Here is a 17,005-nt window from a genome sequence, read left to right as displayed (position 1 = left end):
TGGTTTTCTCAAATATTTTTCTACCAATTTTTCATTATATCGGGTTGTATATTTACACTGTAAAATACAACTCCGGTATTAAAATACCCGGTTTTCTCCAAAATTATTTTTAAAAAAATTTCAAAACATTTTCAGAAAAAAGAAAAAAAATATTTTGTTGCATACGGTCAAATCCTAAAATTTTTCCAAGCATATTTTCATAAAAAAAAATTGCATCTTTTTCATGTTTTTAAAAATAAAAATGGATATCATAACCAGTTTATGATTATCCATTAGGATTGGGCCAACATGTCAAAAATCTTTTTCCAATCTTTTGTTTTAGGATCCAGATGTAGACTTCAATAATTGTGAGGTGTAAAATTACACGATAAAGTATACCCTCAAGTATTAAAGATACAAGGTGTAAAAATGCGATGCTAAAATTCAGACTTTAGAACGGTTGGGATTTAACCCGATAAGGTAGATACTCTCTCATGAAGAGAGATCTGCCTTGAGCCTTAGAAAAGACCAACGAATAGAAACCCGACTTAGAAAACTTAGAAAAAACAATCAAACAACAATGCAGCTTACCTTAGGTAGGGTGCACTGGGGGTGATGCGTCTTCCCCTTGCACAACCAGTCCCTTACCCAGACTCTCGCAGACCATAGGTTCCTAGTGACCATAATACTAGGTGGCGACTCCTAAAAATTAATCATACTTTTATGATTTAATCCAAAAACCCTTTACAACACACAACACCTCACACCAGGTGGCACGACAAAAACCTCTGCCGTCGCCAGACGACGTCACGCCCCCGCTACAATATGATTTATATTATTCTCTAACAGTGACATATGGATCACACGTCTTAGCAGTGTTTTAGACTGATTTCAATAGTCTAGTCTCGTTTCCAACAGCCTTAACCCGATTTCAGCCATTATGAAAAGTTGATTTCAAACCTCAAACCTTGTTTTAAATTTCGTTTTTAGCATGTGTTTGATTTTGAAAATTGCACTGAGATCTTGTGTAGTTTGACAAATTTTAGTATGTTACTAGCTATGTGACCCGCGCTACGTCCCGGGTTAAATAATCAATATTTTTTTAAAAAAACTCCTAAATAAAATAAAAGAGATGAGGTTTTGTCTATTTTTTCAATTTTTAGTTTTTTAACCGGTCACATCACCTTTTTTTCAATTATATTTTTTGAAGTTATATTTTCATGGCAACCATAGTTTTTAAACCCAGTCAAAGGGTAGGGTCTCGGGTTACACGGGTTGACTCGAGTCAAACCGGAAAATTAGAAAAAAATATTTGAGGTTTTAATATTTTCTATGAAAAAATTCAAAAACAATCCATGTGGATATAGGCTATAAATGTTGTAAACAATTAAGTTTTAAATTTTTTTTCAAAAGTTTTTCTATCCCAAATTGAAAAAATATTATCTTATTCTTCTAAGTTTAAGTATTTAAACCAAAAAGGTTTATTATCCCACATTGAAAAACATAACTTTTTTTCTTGTAAACATAGAGTATTATACAATATACTAAAAGAGCTTAGTGCCCCTGTTACTGTTTACCTAGACACAAAGCACTATGGATTGGAGTAGTGTAATGACAGAGCTGCTCTTGCAATATAGAGTTGCAAAGACTGCATGGGGAGGGTGGAGCTATCTTTTCATTGGGAAGCATTTGGCATTGAATAGATGGTTGGGGAGAAAACGATTGTTGTCAATTTTGGTGAGGCATGGTAGGGCTGCAGTCCCTAGGTTGTTGAAACTTGGCGTCGGGGCTGCCATGTCCCGGGTGCTAGGGTTAGACTCGGGCAATGGATCTACAGACCTCCTCGCTTGGGTCTGCAGAACCGTGCTCCTGGGTCTACAGACCCCCCAGGGGTTGCAGGCCCATGCGGTTGGGTCTGCAGACCTTGTAGAGAAGAATGATGAAAAAAAATATTATTAATATTGAAAAATAATAATAGATTTGATTTGAAGTGTAAAATTAAGAATTATTATTATTGTTATTGTTATTGTTATTGTTATTATTAGTAAATTTTGAAAAAGTATTATTACCATCGATTGTTTTTAAAGAGATTAAAAAATATAAGAACTTGAACAGACAAGTTAAATATTATTCAATTCATTAATATTATTAAAATTAAAATGAATATTATTACTATAAAAAAAACATAGATTTGATTTTAAGGGTAAAATCAATTATTATTGCTATTATTATTATTATTATTATTATTATTAACTTGGGTCAAGCATCCCCTTTCCACACCTAAGAAACTTGGGGCTAGAAAGGGATGTCTAACCTAAGTTGCTTGGGTGTGGCAGAGGCGTTGACCCAAATCACTTAGGTCTTGCAGCCCCGTCTAACCTAAGGCTCTAAGGTCCGTGTCCAAACCCAAGGTTATTGTGTCCGATGTTCGAACCCATTGATAATGTATATGTGTCCTCCCCAAGGCTAATTGGTCCTGTGTCATGACTCAATTCTCTTGGGTCCGACGTCGGGACCCAATTCTTTTGGGTCCGACGTCAGGACCCAGTTATCTTGGGTCCTGCGTCAAGACCCAAGGCTAATGGATCCAGCATCAGACCCAAATCTCTTGGGTCCAGCGTGAGGACCCAATTCTCTTAGGTCTGGCATCAGGACCAAAGGCTAATGAGTCCTGCGTCAAGACCCAACTCTCTTGGGACCTTCATCAAGACCCAATTCTCTTGGGTCTGGTTTCAGAACACAAGGTTGATGGGTACTACGTCAAGACCCAATTCACTTAGGTCCTACTTTAGGACCTAACTCTTTTCGGTCCAACGTCAGGACCCAATTCTCTTGGGACCTATGTCAGGATCCAATTCTCTTTGATCTTGCATTAGGACCTGACACGATCAAAAGATTGATGTCTTATCCCAAGTGTAGGAGTGTCAAAGTATTAAATAACCCGGCAAGACCGGAGTCGAACCACAGGGAGGTCAACTATATAAAATTACAAATAATAAATGAAAAGGAGTTGAAGAGAACTTTGAGATGTGATAATGACGTAAGGATTTAAACAAAGATAACAAAAAAACATTGTCAAGGTTAGAGGGTCCACTAATGGTATTTCAAATAAGTATAGTATAAACTATTTTTATTACTAAACTGGAAACCACACACAAAGGAGATTTCAATCGGATTATAAATTATTAACATGATTATATTAATTATCTTATTTGAGTAATCCAATACTTGTAAATGTGATCAGGTATTCATGGTGTAACTTATGTTAACAACAAATCAAGTTCCTTTCATAGCACAAGTGTCGGTTATACCATACAGTAGACTATGAAAATGTCAAGTATTTGTTGTACCAAGGGTTGTACAACACAAATCTAGACTAACCATTTAACAAGTAAGGTATTAAGAATGAGTAAGATAACAAATACAAAACATGTTAGTATCAAACATTAAAGTCCATGTTGAGTTTATATTATACTTATTCTTACACCATTAGTATACCCTTTTCACCTTGACAAAATTAACTTAGCTAAACATAATGAAGAAGAAAAACATAAATAAACAATATAAGAACATAAACATGATATAAGTTAACTAAGTATAGTAAAGGAAATGAAAAATATAAACAAAAGATTAATATAATATAAAATAAAACTTCAACATTACAAAATACAAAGAGAGAGAATGATCTTGATTTGAACACCAAGATGTCTAAATGTATGGCAAATGCCGCCTTTGAAAATACTTTTATTTATTATACTGCAATAACTTATCTTACCACCAAGTAATTTGAAAATAATCTTGTAATAATACTAATTATTGATATTATTATATAATTATGATTCAATAAGTGCACTGGTTACTTTAAAAAGTAAGTTTCATTACAAATAAGTGATTACGAATTATTAAATAAATTAACCAAATAAATTGTGAAAAATATCTTTATCTTTTCATAATTTAATTAAATTTCTTAATTATGATAATTATAAATAATTAAGTATAATCTCAATAAAAAAATATTACATTATAAAAGAAAAGGATAATGTTTTTGTAAAGAAAAATTACAAACAAATAAATATTTACACTTATTATATGCTAAATATTATCTTATTATTTAATAACCTCGAAAGTAATGCAATTATATTAATATGAATTTTGAAGTAAACCCCTCACTTCCAATTGTCGCCATATTTGGCTTGTCTTTTTTCATTATGGCCAGAGTTGAAATCCCAGCAGAGGGCAATTTAGCAGCCGGTGGAATAGAGATATATCTAGTACCAAGAAAGCATTAAATAATCTTGTAAATTCGGCTATCAACCTAACCTATCTCCAAACATTGACAACAAAACCAACCAAACCCTTTAGAATCAGCCACCTCTAGCGCAAAAATAGTCATAAATTGTCCACCTGATACCAAACATCCAATCTCACCAAATTCTACCCCAGCTCTCCCAGTGGACAAGAACATAGCCAAGTTGGCAGAGTATTTAATGCACCATCATGATGACATTAATAGGCCATCTTTTCTGAGCCTACGGAAACAAAAAATTCGGTAACCCTATCCAAGACGTGAAAAGCCACTGTGCGAGTTCATTGTCTCTTGGTCTGTTTCTCCAACCCTGTCCAAGCTTATGGTATGTTTTTCCAAGACTTTCTAAACCTACAGAAACATCAAAATGGTCTTGAAAAAGGCATGAAAATCCACTGTGCAAGTCCACAGTTCTTTGTTTCTTGATCCACATTGCACACAGTAGAATTCAAACATGTTTTAGAATTTCTGTAATGATAATAATAACTTGGTCACGGATACATATAATAATAATATACATGAAAATCCTCTCCAGCAGCTTACAGGTTCAGGTTCTCCTCCATCTCGTTCTACCGCACATCAACATCCCATGGTCCTTTGTCCATAGCTGGCTAAGACTGCACATTTGACGGAGTCTGCATCCATAGCTGCTGCCCTTATCTGTCGGGTACTCTCTCCTCCCAACTATGAATCCATTGCATTCTCTGATGCGGACAAGTATGAAGTTTGGCATGATGCTATGCGAGATGAAATTCAAGTCTTACGCTCTAACGACACTTCGTCCTTGGTTTCTTTTCATCCTTTAATGAATGTTGTTGATCGTCGTTGGGCATACAAAATAAAGGATCGTGCGAAGAGGTAAGGTGGTTGGGGCGGTCACTGTGCAGCTACCCCAGCGCCGCTGCAGGGCTTGTCCCCTCTATTGGTTTTTTTGGGTTTCAGAGAGAGAGAGAGAGAGAGAGGTGCTACAAAGGAGGGGAAGAAAAACCTTCTCCTCCCTGCCTTTGCGCGTCCAAAGGAAGAAGATGATGTACAACGTTGTAAAAACAACACCTTGCTCCTCGTTTTTTTTTAATGAATAGTGAGTGAAACGACGTTGTTTTGTACAAAACGCGTCGTTTCATTTAAAAGAAAAATGCACCAAAAATTGTCAAATTTCCGAATTAGCTTTCAATTTTTTTTTTGTTCAATCCAATCTTCAATTGCGATTTTAATTTTAAGAATTAATTCAATTGCAACCTTGTCAAATTCAAATGTTAGCCCTAAAATTAGCCGCATTTTTCTCTTTGATCATTGTTTTTGAATTTGTGCATCAGCTCCTATATTCATGTGTCTTTTCCAGTTTGGTCCTTGATTTTGGATTTCTTCATTCAAGTCCTTAATGACCAATCAAACTTTAATATTTATGCAATTAAACCCTTAATTTGACCAAATTAACTTTTAAAAATTTTAATTCAACCTCAAAACTTTAATTTCTTCCAATTAAAGCCCAAATTGACTTAAAAAATCAATTTTCTAGCAATTAACCCTTCATAAATTCAATTAGACCTTCAACAAAAGCTAATTGGGTTCTTAAACATCAAAATTTGAATTTCTCTTCCTTAAATTAAATTTTCTTTACCAATAGGGTCTTTATTAGTCGAAAATATATTGTTAAATTTTAATTTTTGTGTTTTTTAACCTCCTCAACCAATCTTTAACCATTTTTGGGCGCCCTAGTGTCCTCTTCTCACTAATATATATATTTTTGGTTTTCTTCCAACCATGTTTTTTTATTTTCTTTTTGTATTCTCTCTTTTTCTCTTTCTTTTTGTGTGGGAACCTCCAAAAATAGGTAACAACACAAGCAACCTATTTTTTTTAATAAAATGGTCTACAATTATTCTTTTAATTCAAGAGTCCATTTTTCTTTGCTTTGTCTTCAAGTTATCAAATGAATGGTTAAGATTCATTCTTGAAATTCAATGATTAATCTTGATTTACTTTGCTTTCAAGCTAATTTTTTTTATACCAATAACTATGTCATGGATACATATAATAATAATAATAATAATAATAATCCTTACACATATAAATACCCTTACATAACCTAGCATTGACTTGGAAGAGCATTGATTACCCCCCCACAGACACATACATGTTTTTATGCCCCTAATGAAGATGAAAGCTAAAAGTCGAAGGTGAAGTCAATTTTTTTAATGTAAAAAAATATTCAAATGTTGCTAATATATTTTTTCTAGTGGAAAAAAAATTAAATCGTATGAGGGTTTACCCGATATAACTGATTAGTACTTGAAAGTGCATTCTCATTAAGGCTTTATATCATCATATTGCACTTAAAGTATCATTAAATTTTCTAATTTAAACATGTCTTATAATAACAAGTCTGATAATATAAAATAGCTTTAATTTATGGTAAATGCTCATTTTAAATGTAGGCATATCTTACAATTCAAAGAATTGATTGATGTGATTAACTATTGAAAGTGAAAAGACAAAGAAAATGGCTAAGTTTAGAGAAGAGATGCTGGTTCAAACTGGAACACCATTCAGTCATTGGGTCATATTGGGAGCTGTAAACCTTGGATTTAGGTCTAGTTTATATGGCTGGAAAGTTGAGAAATAGTCCTAAGATATTCATGAAGAGTTCAAGACTCAATTCTGCCGTTTTGGAGTCCAAATCTTAGCATCAAAAGAGAAGTTTGAATCTGTCTTGCAGCCCAGACATAATTTAGTGTTTAGTCCATATCGTGAGTTCTAGAAGTCCAAATGAGCTCATTCTTCTTTTGATGGAAAGCGGAAATAGATGCCTACAACTTTTATGAAGACCACGGTGCCAAATTATAATTGTAGAAAGGTCATTTCGTCTAGAAAACAAATTCATACCTAAACCACCAAGTCTACTAAGTCATTAGTTGGCCACTAATTCAATAGTTAATTACCAAATGAATAGTTCTTTTTAGCCTATAAAAAGAGGAATTTTTCATACATTTAGGCATCTTGGTTTTCAGATTAAGATCATTTTCTTGTTTTCTCTCCTTGTAATGTTTAAGTTTTCTTTCAAGTTATATTAATCTCTTGTTTATGCTTTTCATTTACTTTACTATACTTAGTTAACTTACATCATAACTATGTTCTTATCTTGTTTATTTATGTTCTTCTTCTTCATTATGTCTAGCTAATTTAATTATGTCAAGGTGAAGAGGTTTCACTAATGGTGTTAGAATAAGTATAATATAAACTCAACATGGACTTCAATGCTTATATCAAAGAAAGTTTGCTATTAACATATCTTATCATTTTTATCTTATTCACTCTTAATACCTTACTTATTAAATGGTTAATCTAGATTTATGTTGTATAACACTTTGTACAATAAATGCTTGATCATTCATAGTCTTCGGTCGTCATCGTTGTTATGAGAGGAACTTGATTTGTTGTTAACATAAGTTAGCATCATGGATACCTGATAATATTTATAAGTATGGAGTTACTTAAATAAGATGATTAATATGATCATGTTAATAATTTATAATGAGCGAATAATGATAAAACAACCGATTAATAAAAAGAGTTTATACTATACTTATTTGAAATACCATTAGTGGATTGTCTAACCTTGACAACTGTTTTTATCATTGTTTAATCCTCATATTAATCTCACATCTCAAAGATCTCTTTAACTCTTTGTTAAATTATATATATAGTTGACCTCCTTGTGGATCGACCCCGGTCTTGCCGGGTTATTTATTACTTTGACACTCTTACATTTGGGATAAGACATCAACTCTTTGATCGTGTTAATAACCTATACAGCCTATAAAAACAAATTTTGACTAAACAAAATTTCAAGATGATATCTTTCCTTAATATTAGAATAACAACATATTTGATTGACATTGGACAACCTAGGTTAACGTGTCAAATTTATGATTCGGGTTATGAGTTTATGATAACTCTATAGAAAACAAATCAAAATAAATTATTAAGCCTAATTCCCAATCAACCCAATATTAAAGGATGAAATTGAACAAGAAAATCAATTAAAAAAGAACCTAAAAACGACCCGGGTTAACCCGAGTTAACCGTTAAGCACTATTATCAAGTCATGAGACCAGGATAACATAATAAAAAACAAATAAAAAAATCATGAAGCCTAATTCCCAATTAAACACAATATTAATTGATGAAATTGGGAAAAAAATCAATTAAAAAAAAGAGAAAAAAAAGTCAATTAGGTTAACACACGATTTGGGTCACGAGACATGAACAACCCAATAAAAAGCAAGTTCAATGTTGAAGGACTCGTGATCCATGTCGCACCCTCGCGGCGGAGCGCGGCGTCGCGACGACCATCGGTTGATTTCGGGGTTTTTTTTATTGTTGTTTAAGGGAGTCGCCACCTAGTATTATGGTCACTAGGAAACCTAACTGGTCTTTCAGAGATTCTAAGGCAAGAGACTGGTTGCGTAAAGGGAAGGTATTAGCACCCCTAGTACGCCCTACGTAAGGTAAGTTGCTTGGTGTTTGGTTTGCCTAATAATTGCTATGGTGTTGGTGTTTTCTAATCCCATAAGTTTTTCTAGGTTTGATTCAAACTAAATTTATTAAGATAGAAATCCAAGGAGATTCCATGTGCTTCGAAATCTCATTTTTCCCTTAGTATTTCAAGAGTTTGCGACTCGTAAATCGCAAGGAGGAGGGACAAAAATTTAGAAATCTAGGGCGCTTTAAAAAAACATGTTTTTTGCCTTAGTGTTTTATACTCTCACGGCTCGTAAACCGTGGAGTAAGAAATTGAAATGTCCTCGATTATAATCAAGGCTTCTTTCAAGGATGTGTGCGGATTTATTATTCCTAGAAAATTATTTTGGATATTTACCACTTAGGGTTTCTTTATCCAAATATTTACAGTGAATAATAACATGTTATTCCCATTAAATATTTTGGATATTCATCCCTTTGGAATTTCTTTATCCAAACATTAACGGTGAATAATAGATGAATTTCCCTGAAAATAAGATTTTTTATTTTTTGGAATATTGGCCAATACCCTTTGGAGTTTTACAAACATGTTGTAAAATCCAGAAATGCAAGAAAACAATTTTTTTTTTGTTTAAGAAATCCATGCGAAAACACGTTTTCAAAACTTCCAATATTTTTTGTATAAAAAGCAACGTTCAAAAGATGTTAGGGTATTGGCCGTATGCAACACACAAAAATATTTTTTATATTTTTTTGTCAAAAAAAGCACAAGCATCACAGTTAATTGCAATTAAAAATAATAAACCATGCGCATATATTCTCAAAGTTTGCGAGAAAACTGAACAGTCCAGAAAAAAAAAGGAAGAAAGGATGGCCCTTCGAACCTAACCCGGTTACTGGCCCAAACCAGTAACCGGTTCTGCCACTGTTGCATGCATATGCATGCTACAGTGGCTAGGTAATTAAATTTGAAGAATGGAAAGAGTGCAGGACGCTTACCTAATAGCTGACGGGCAAAGATGATGATGCTGCAGTTTCTTGCGCACGACCGGTTATCACTGATTATGGAGACAATGACGAACGCTGGTAAAACTGGTGTTGGTCTGTGTCTTTCTCTTCTTGCTGATGCTTTATCTGGAGACGACGAAGACAATGATGAAGGTGTGATGTGCTGGCGGAATGGATGTTCTTCCCTCTGTGTTTTCTTGCTCCTTCTCTGTTTTCCTGTGGGCTGCTGCTTCATTGCACCGCTGGAGGAGAAGAAACTACTGGAGACGGAAACGAAGGGACAAAGGCGATGGCGAGGGCGTGCTGGTTGGTCCCTCTGTGTTTTCTTCTGTTTATCTTCTTTCCTTCTGCTCGTCCCTGTTGTGTTCTTCCTCGTCCGTTTGTTCTCTGGTTTTCTTTCCCGTGCTTCCCGTCTTGTCTCTACTGAGAAGAAATAGTTGCTGCTGTTGTGGGGTTCAGTGGAGGCCGGTCTGGGGCTACGTTGACAGAGAGGGCTGCTTCGGGTGCATGGAAGAAATGGCCGAGAGAGGGGAATGACCAGGAGGGGGACTGGTTTTGGGTGCTCTCTCTCTCTCTCGTTCTTGTCAGAAGGAAATGGAAATGAGTGGGCTGTCGGGAAGAGTGAGATGAGGAAATCGGGGAAGGTGGTTGGCTATGTGTAAAAGGAGAAAGGGACTGTGGCTTTAATGGGGTTCTCTGGTTTTGCAAGGGAAGAATGGAGATGGGGGACTAAAAGAGAGGGGAGCTGCTGCGTTTTGGAGGAGAGATTGGGGAAGAGACGGCTCTGTCGAAGAAGAAGAGAGGATGAGCGGCTGCCTTTTGTTGGCTAGGAGAGGGGGAAGGGAGGCTGGTGTCCGGCGGCCCAGGAAGAAAAACGGGTTTAGGTTTTTTTTATCTTTAGGGTTTTTTGGTGCTCGGCTCCCCTCTTTTCTGAAAAATTGCCCCCTCCCTCTTGAATATTTTTCTCCTCCCCCTTTATTATCGTTGGAGGCTGGAGGTTCACTTATATAGAAAATCTTTATACGTGCTATTCAAGGAAATATTGCAATAATTATTGCAGAGATTGTCTTCTATAACCAGCACCAACAAATCCTATATATATGGTATTTTATATTGCAGTGATTATTTTCCATAACCAGCACGAATCAAATCATATATCTATGATATTTTATATTGCAATAATTATATATGATTCAATAATTATCTCCTTGACATCTTGTCTTCTTAATATTAGCCCTGATGTTCTATGTTATCGCCACATGTAAACCTTTATTTTTTTATTTTATTTTTTTGAAAATTTATAAAAACATGGGTCAAAAATTGGATAGCAACAACCCATATAACGAGACCAATATAACCTCTTAGAAAAAAAAACAACTTGATTCAACTAGGGTTAAAATGCCCAAACTCGTAACATTAATCTTAAGACCAAGATACTCTCATAAAAAGTAAATCAAAATAGATTATGAAATTCGATTCCCAACCAGTCCAATGTTGAATGATAATTTTTTTTAAAAAAAATTAAATAAATAAAAGACACAAAAAACAACCCGAGTTAACTCTAGTTAATCCGTTAAGAATTATTCTCATGTCATGAGATCATGATAATTTAATGAAAGTAAACAAAACAAATCATGAAGTTTAATTCTCAATCATATCAATGTTAAAGGATGAAACTGGAAGAAAAAAATTAATTAAGAAAAATAAAAAAAATCTGTGTCAACCCGCCAAACCAAATTAGCACATCGAACCTGTAAACCGTGTCATGAAAGTGTGATAACTAAATAGAAAAATAAATAAAAAATATTAATAAAAAAAACAAAAAAAAAGACAAAGCAAAAAAAAATAAGAAAACAAACAAAACAAAATACTATTATAATAAATAGTGCTTTGTAAGGAGGAGGGTTACAGTAAAACCCCTCTCCTCTTTTAATTTATAGTTAATTGTCCACCTGAAACCAAACATCCAATCTCAATATTACCCCATCCGTCACTGATTTATAAAAATAATCTTTTTATCCATTGAGGTTCTTCTCCGGTTTCGCTAACATTACAAATTTTAATCGAAAATTCATAACTCTCATTTCAACTTCCACCATACCATTAAATCTTTAAATTTATTTATGGAGCTTATTCTCTCCCTTACATATCGCATTTATTATTATTATTTCTACTATATATTCATTTATTTTCATATTCAGTCTCCATTACTCATCGAGGTCTTTCCTTTTTTTTTTTTTACTACGATCCTATGTTTATGCGAGGGTTTACAGATGTGTTGGTACTAGAAATGGGGATGTTACAAGTTTCTATTAGGTGTTTTTTTGACCTTGAAAACACCAATAAAAAAAAATCTAAGCTTGAGAAGATTTTTGGTTTTGGGTTGTTTTCAGGGTTAGGAGTGGTTTTTCGTGTTTTTTTAGGCCTTGGATTGGTTTAATAAGGTTTTTAGGATGTTTTTTAGGTGTTTTGGGTCAAAAAGAGCTAAAAAAATATTTTGATGTAAAGAAAGAACCATTTTTTAAAGCCAAAACAGTGTTTTGATTCAAAGATTAATAGATGGTGCGCCATCTATTTTTTGTTGCAAATGACGTGTCGTCTACCCAATTATACTAGAAAAAATAAAATAAAATGCCTACACCCGGGCCTAGCCTTTTAATTTATTGGGCCAAGCGTTAGGCTTACTTACTTGGCCAAGTAATGCCTGACCTCATTTCTTTTCTTCTTTTTTTTTTCATTTTTTATATTAATGTATTTTTTGTGTTTTTTCAATAATTTTTTAATTTGTTTTAATTAATACCCTTTCTCTATGATTTCTTTAGGTTTTTTACCACTCCTTGAATAGCAATTGTTTTTTTAATTATATTGGTTGTGTTTAAGTTTTTTCTAAGATTAGTATAATTCATCTTTAATTTTTTAATATATTTTATATAGATTAAATATTTATTTTTCATAATATTTTTAATATGTGTAACCTTGAATAATTTTTTTTATTCAATAAATTTTATGCGTGTCAATCTTTATTACAAATTAATTTTCATAAACAAATTCATTAAACACAACCAGTATGTTGAAATATTAAATATCTTGATATATACTAGTATCTTAATTTTTCCTAATATCTTTTTATTTATCTTTAATTACTCTTTTTTTTTCATTTATTTAAATAATGGTTTGAGATTTATTTAATTGAATGCGTATATAAGTTTTTTGATTTACATTTATATTTTTTATGTAAAAAATCTGTTGATGTTTTCAATTTAATCCTCATTCTTATGATTTTTTTTCTTAATTTTTTTATAAAAGTTTTATTGTTTTTAATTTTACCCTTCAATCTAAATTAATAGCATTTTTTTTTTCAATTTTAATAGTTGTTTATTAGTGTTTCATACATGTATGTTTTCTCGTTTGCTATCATTGCTTATTTAGCTGGTTGGAAATATAAACTAAGTTTGCTTTTTTTACACTGGACCCACACAAAACATATGTATATATAGACACACACAAACTCTCTATATTTGAAATGTATCTAAAGTGCGTGTATAAGTGCAAACGTGGGCGGCTTCCCAATGTATCTATAAGTGCAAAAAAGTAGTCACAATCCAAATGCATGTATGATGTGGAACCCTGTTAAGAAAAGTTAGCTTATAGAAAATGAAAACCATCACAAATAGCCATTTTTTTACCGGTATGTAAATAATTACACACTGAAATAATTAATTGATCTAGAGAAAAAGAAAAAGAAAAAGAAAAGAATATTCATGAGTAGAGCCCAGGTTCAATCTGTTGGGTTCTATGAACAAATGTAATGGTGGAACTGACCCTTTAAATTGTGTGATTCTATTGGGTTCTATGAACAAATGTAATGCTGGAACTGAAATCCACGTCTTCATGCTAAAAGCACTAACTTCTTAAGTTTATTATTAATATTGTTCAACTATACTTGTGTAATCCGTTGCAAAATTCAGATGCTAATCCATTGCAAATCTGTTACTGAATTTAGCAACTGAATTATCCGTTGCTAAATTCAGATGCTAATAGCCCCTATTTTTAGTAGTGAGCAATGATATTTCATGACTCTCAAAGGCGCGAAATGAACCTGAATGTAGTTGAGATGTGAAACCTTGGTTCGAGCTCTACCAAATGGGACTGGACCAAATAAAAAATATCCTCGCAAACATCCTGATGAGATCGGTAATATTATGAAAGACTCAATTATTTCTTTCATACTAAATGAAGTAAACCGAGGTTGAGAGGGCTAATCGAGCAAGTAAATGCGTAAATGCCTTCTTCTTTTTCAAGTATGTATATGCCCACTGAAGTAGCTGACGCAATGTCAAAAAAGGCCAACCTATAAGGAAAAAGACTGTATCATAGCTCGGTGACTTTTGTTCAAAGATCAGATCATTTTAGAAAAGCCAAAGGGACCATGCCGCTAAGAAAAACAACATTAACCAAGCTTTCTTCTGGAATTTACCATGAACCATGAAAGTCCACTAAGAGAATAGGCCTGACAAGTTCTTTGGGCAGCACCATGATAAACCCCACCACTTAATGATTTTGGACCATATGATCCAATGCTTTTTGCAATGTAAAAGTACATGATCAACCGACTCTTCCTCAATTAAACAAATAGGGCAGTTAGAATCTGAGCTGTCCAAAACACCTCTTCTAACCAACACACCTTGGGTGTTAAGTCTATTAATAATAGCCATCCAGCAAAAGATCTCCACTTTAGGTGGGACTACACCTTTCCAGATCCCAGCAAAAGAGAAACCAGTGTTAGAATAGGGAGTGGGACTTAACAACCCACATAGAGATTTAACGGAGAATCTTCCTAATTTTGTCCTTCCAGATTAGTCTATCCTCTGCCTCGTTGTCTAAGTGCACCGTTGAGAGGACGTCATACATTTGATCTAACAAGCCAATGTTTCGACCCCTCAAAGGTCTTATCCAGGAGAAAAACTAGATCCATTCAAACCCATCCCACATTCCCATCTTGTCAATGCTGGCATCTTTATCATTGGATAAATGGAAAAGATTAGGGAAGCGATCTGCTAAGCAATAATTGTCAATCCAAGTATCAAGCCAAAACACGGTTCTCTTGCCATTTCCAATAAGAACCATAGATTGATGAGACACAATATCCTGTAACCTGTTGTCTTTAACACAATGGTTGACCATACGGGTCCATGTGCTTCTAGCTCCTGTAAGAGGAGCTTGCGTCATCAAACTGGAGCAATTAGTGTTGTGTATGAATTTGATCACTTCCTTCCATAAACTTGATTCCTCCGAGCCAAACCTCCATAACCATTTATACAACAGAGCTTTGTTTTTATCCCTTAAAGATCCAATCCCAAGACCCTCAATACTTTTCGGAAGAGTAACTGTTGCCCAACTGACATTGAATAATTTCTTACTGTCCTCTTTTCCTGACCATAGAAAGGATCTGAATTTCTTTTCAATTGTGGTTGCTACCGCTGCAGGCATAGGGAATAGAGATAAGTAGTAGATGGGAAGGTCACTTAGGACATATTTAATTAAACACAGTCTACCCCTAATAGATAGGAATCTGCCTTTCCATGAAGCCAACCTGCAGCTGATGTTGTGGATAATAGGCTTCCACATCGAAATTCTGCTCAAGTTTGCACCGATGGGGAGACCAAGAATATGATGGGGAGTTGTTCCTGTTTGCATCTAAGAATCTGAGCTGTGTAATTACATATATGATCTTCTATACCCACTCCAATAATACTGCTTTTGTAGAAGTTAACTTTCAGCCCCGATATAAGTTCAAAGCACAAAAGGATACGCTTTACATTCTGTAAACTAGATAAGGAAGCTGAGCTGAATATAAGGGTGTCATTCGCAAACTGAAGGTGAGATAATACAAGACCAGTCTTGCTGAAATTTAGACCCTCAATCAATCCCATACCACAACCACGCTGCAACATACAACTCAAACCCTCGGGAACAGTGGTGGAACAGTGGCAGCACATTGCTCCACCGCCACTGGCGGCGCGTGGGTTCATGCGCCGCCGCCGATGAAGGCAATAAAACTGGTGGATCAGGAACGTCTTCCTCTTCTCTGTCTCCCTACACCGGCGGTGACTTGCAAAACAACCGAAAACACAACAGGCAGTTGATTTTAATTTGTCTTTTTGTGCAGGTATGTTCTCGGGTCTGCTGCTCTGTTTGGGTTTGTTATTCTTTCCTTCTTCTTCAAGCGACAGATCTGGCGGTTGTGGAAGGAGTGTTGGAGGTCGAAGCTGTGGGTGTCGTCCCTGGGGAAATGGACAATGGTGGGTCTGTGGGCGCCGTTGTGTGTCTCAGCTGCAGTAGAAGACTGGCCGACGAGAGCCGGGTCTCTGTTTACCAGAGACGGGAGCGGCTGAAAGAGCAAAGGAGGAAGGAGCGGCGGACCGATCTGGGTCTGTGGGGGATGCTGCTGCTGACGGCGAAGACCGGATGAGAGGAGAGTGAGAGGGTGGTCTGTTCACGGTGGCTGAGAGAGAGGTCGGTTAGAGCTGGGGAACGGTTGGCCGAGGAAGAGAGCTTGTTTGTGAAAGCCGACAATGGGGCCGTTGGGTCGGCTGGGAGAGCAGAGGGAGACTGTAGATAGGCTAGGCTGTGTAACAGAGGGGGAAAATGGGGGGAACAATGGAGGTCGGCCAAGGGGAAAAATGGAGTTGCTGTGTCTTGGAGAAGGAGAGAGGTCGTGGCTGAGGGGAGAAGGAGCTGGAGACGGCGCTGATTTTTGGTGGGCAAAAATGGAGGAGAATCTGTTGAGAGGGAAGCAAGTCGTTTTGGTTTTAGCCAAGGAAAAGGAAGGGCTGGTGTTCGGTAGTGTGAGGGAAGAGAGACCGGGGCTGTGAGAGGAGAAGATGGACAAATCTTGGGAAGAGGAGGAAGTGTAGGGGAAAAAGGTCAAAAATCCAAACGTAGGGGGGGGGGCGCGGCGACACCTTTTGGCCGAGAGAGAAAATTTAGGTTTAGGGTTTTTTGTTTTTGTAGTTGCCCTAAATTTTTCTGTCTCAAAATTACCCCTCTTTGTGTATGTGTTGAAAACTTCTATTTATAGGCAAAAATATTGTTAGGTTTCCAAACTTGGTCCCTCAACTTCTTTCTTTTTTTGTAAATTTGATTTTTCTTATTTTTTTGGATTTTTCATTATTTTTCAGCTATTTTTGGATTTTTCTGAAAATTTATCAAAACATGGGTAAAAAA

The sequence above is a fragment of the Populus trichocarpa genome, chromosome 19 (assembly GCF_000002775.5).
Source record: "Populus trichocarpa isolate Nisqually-1 chromosome 19, P.trichocarpa_v4.1, whole genome shotgun sequence".
NCBI classification, from domain to species: Eukaryota; Viridiplantae; Streptophyta; class Magnoliopsida; order Malpighiales; family Salicaceae; genus Populus; species Populus trichocarpa.
This window is presented reverse-complemented; position numbering follows the sequence as displayed.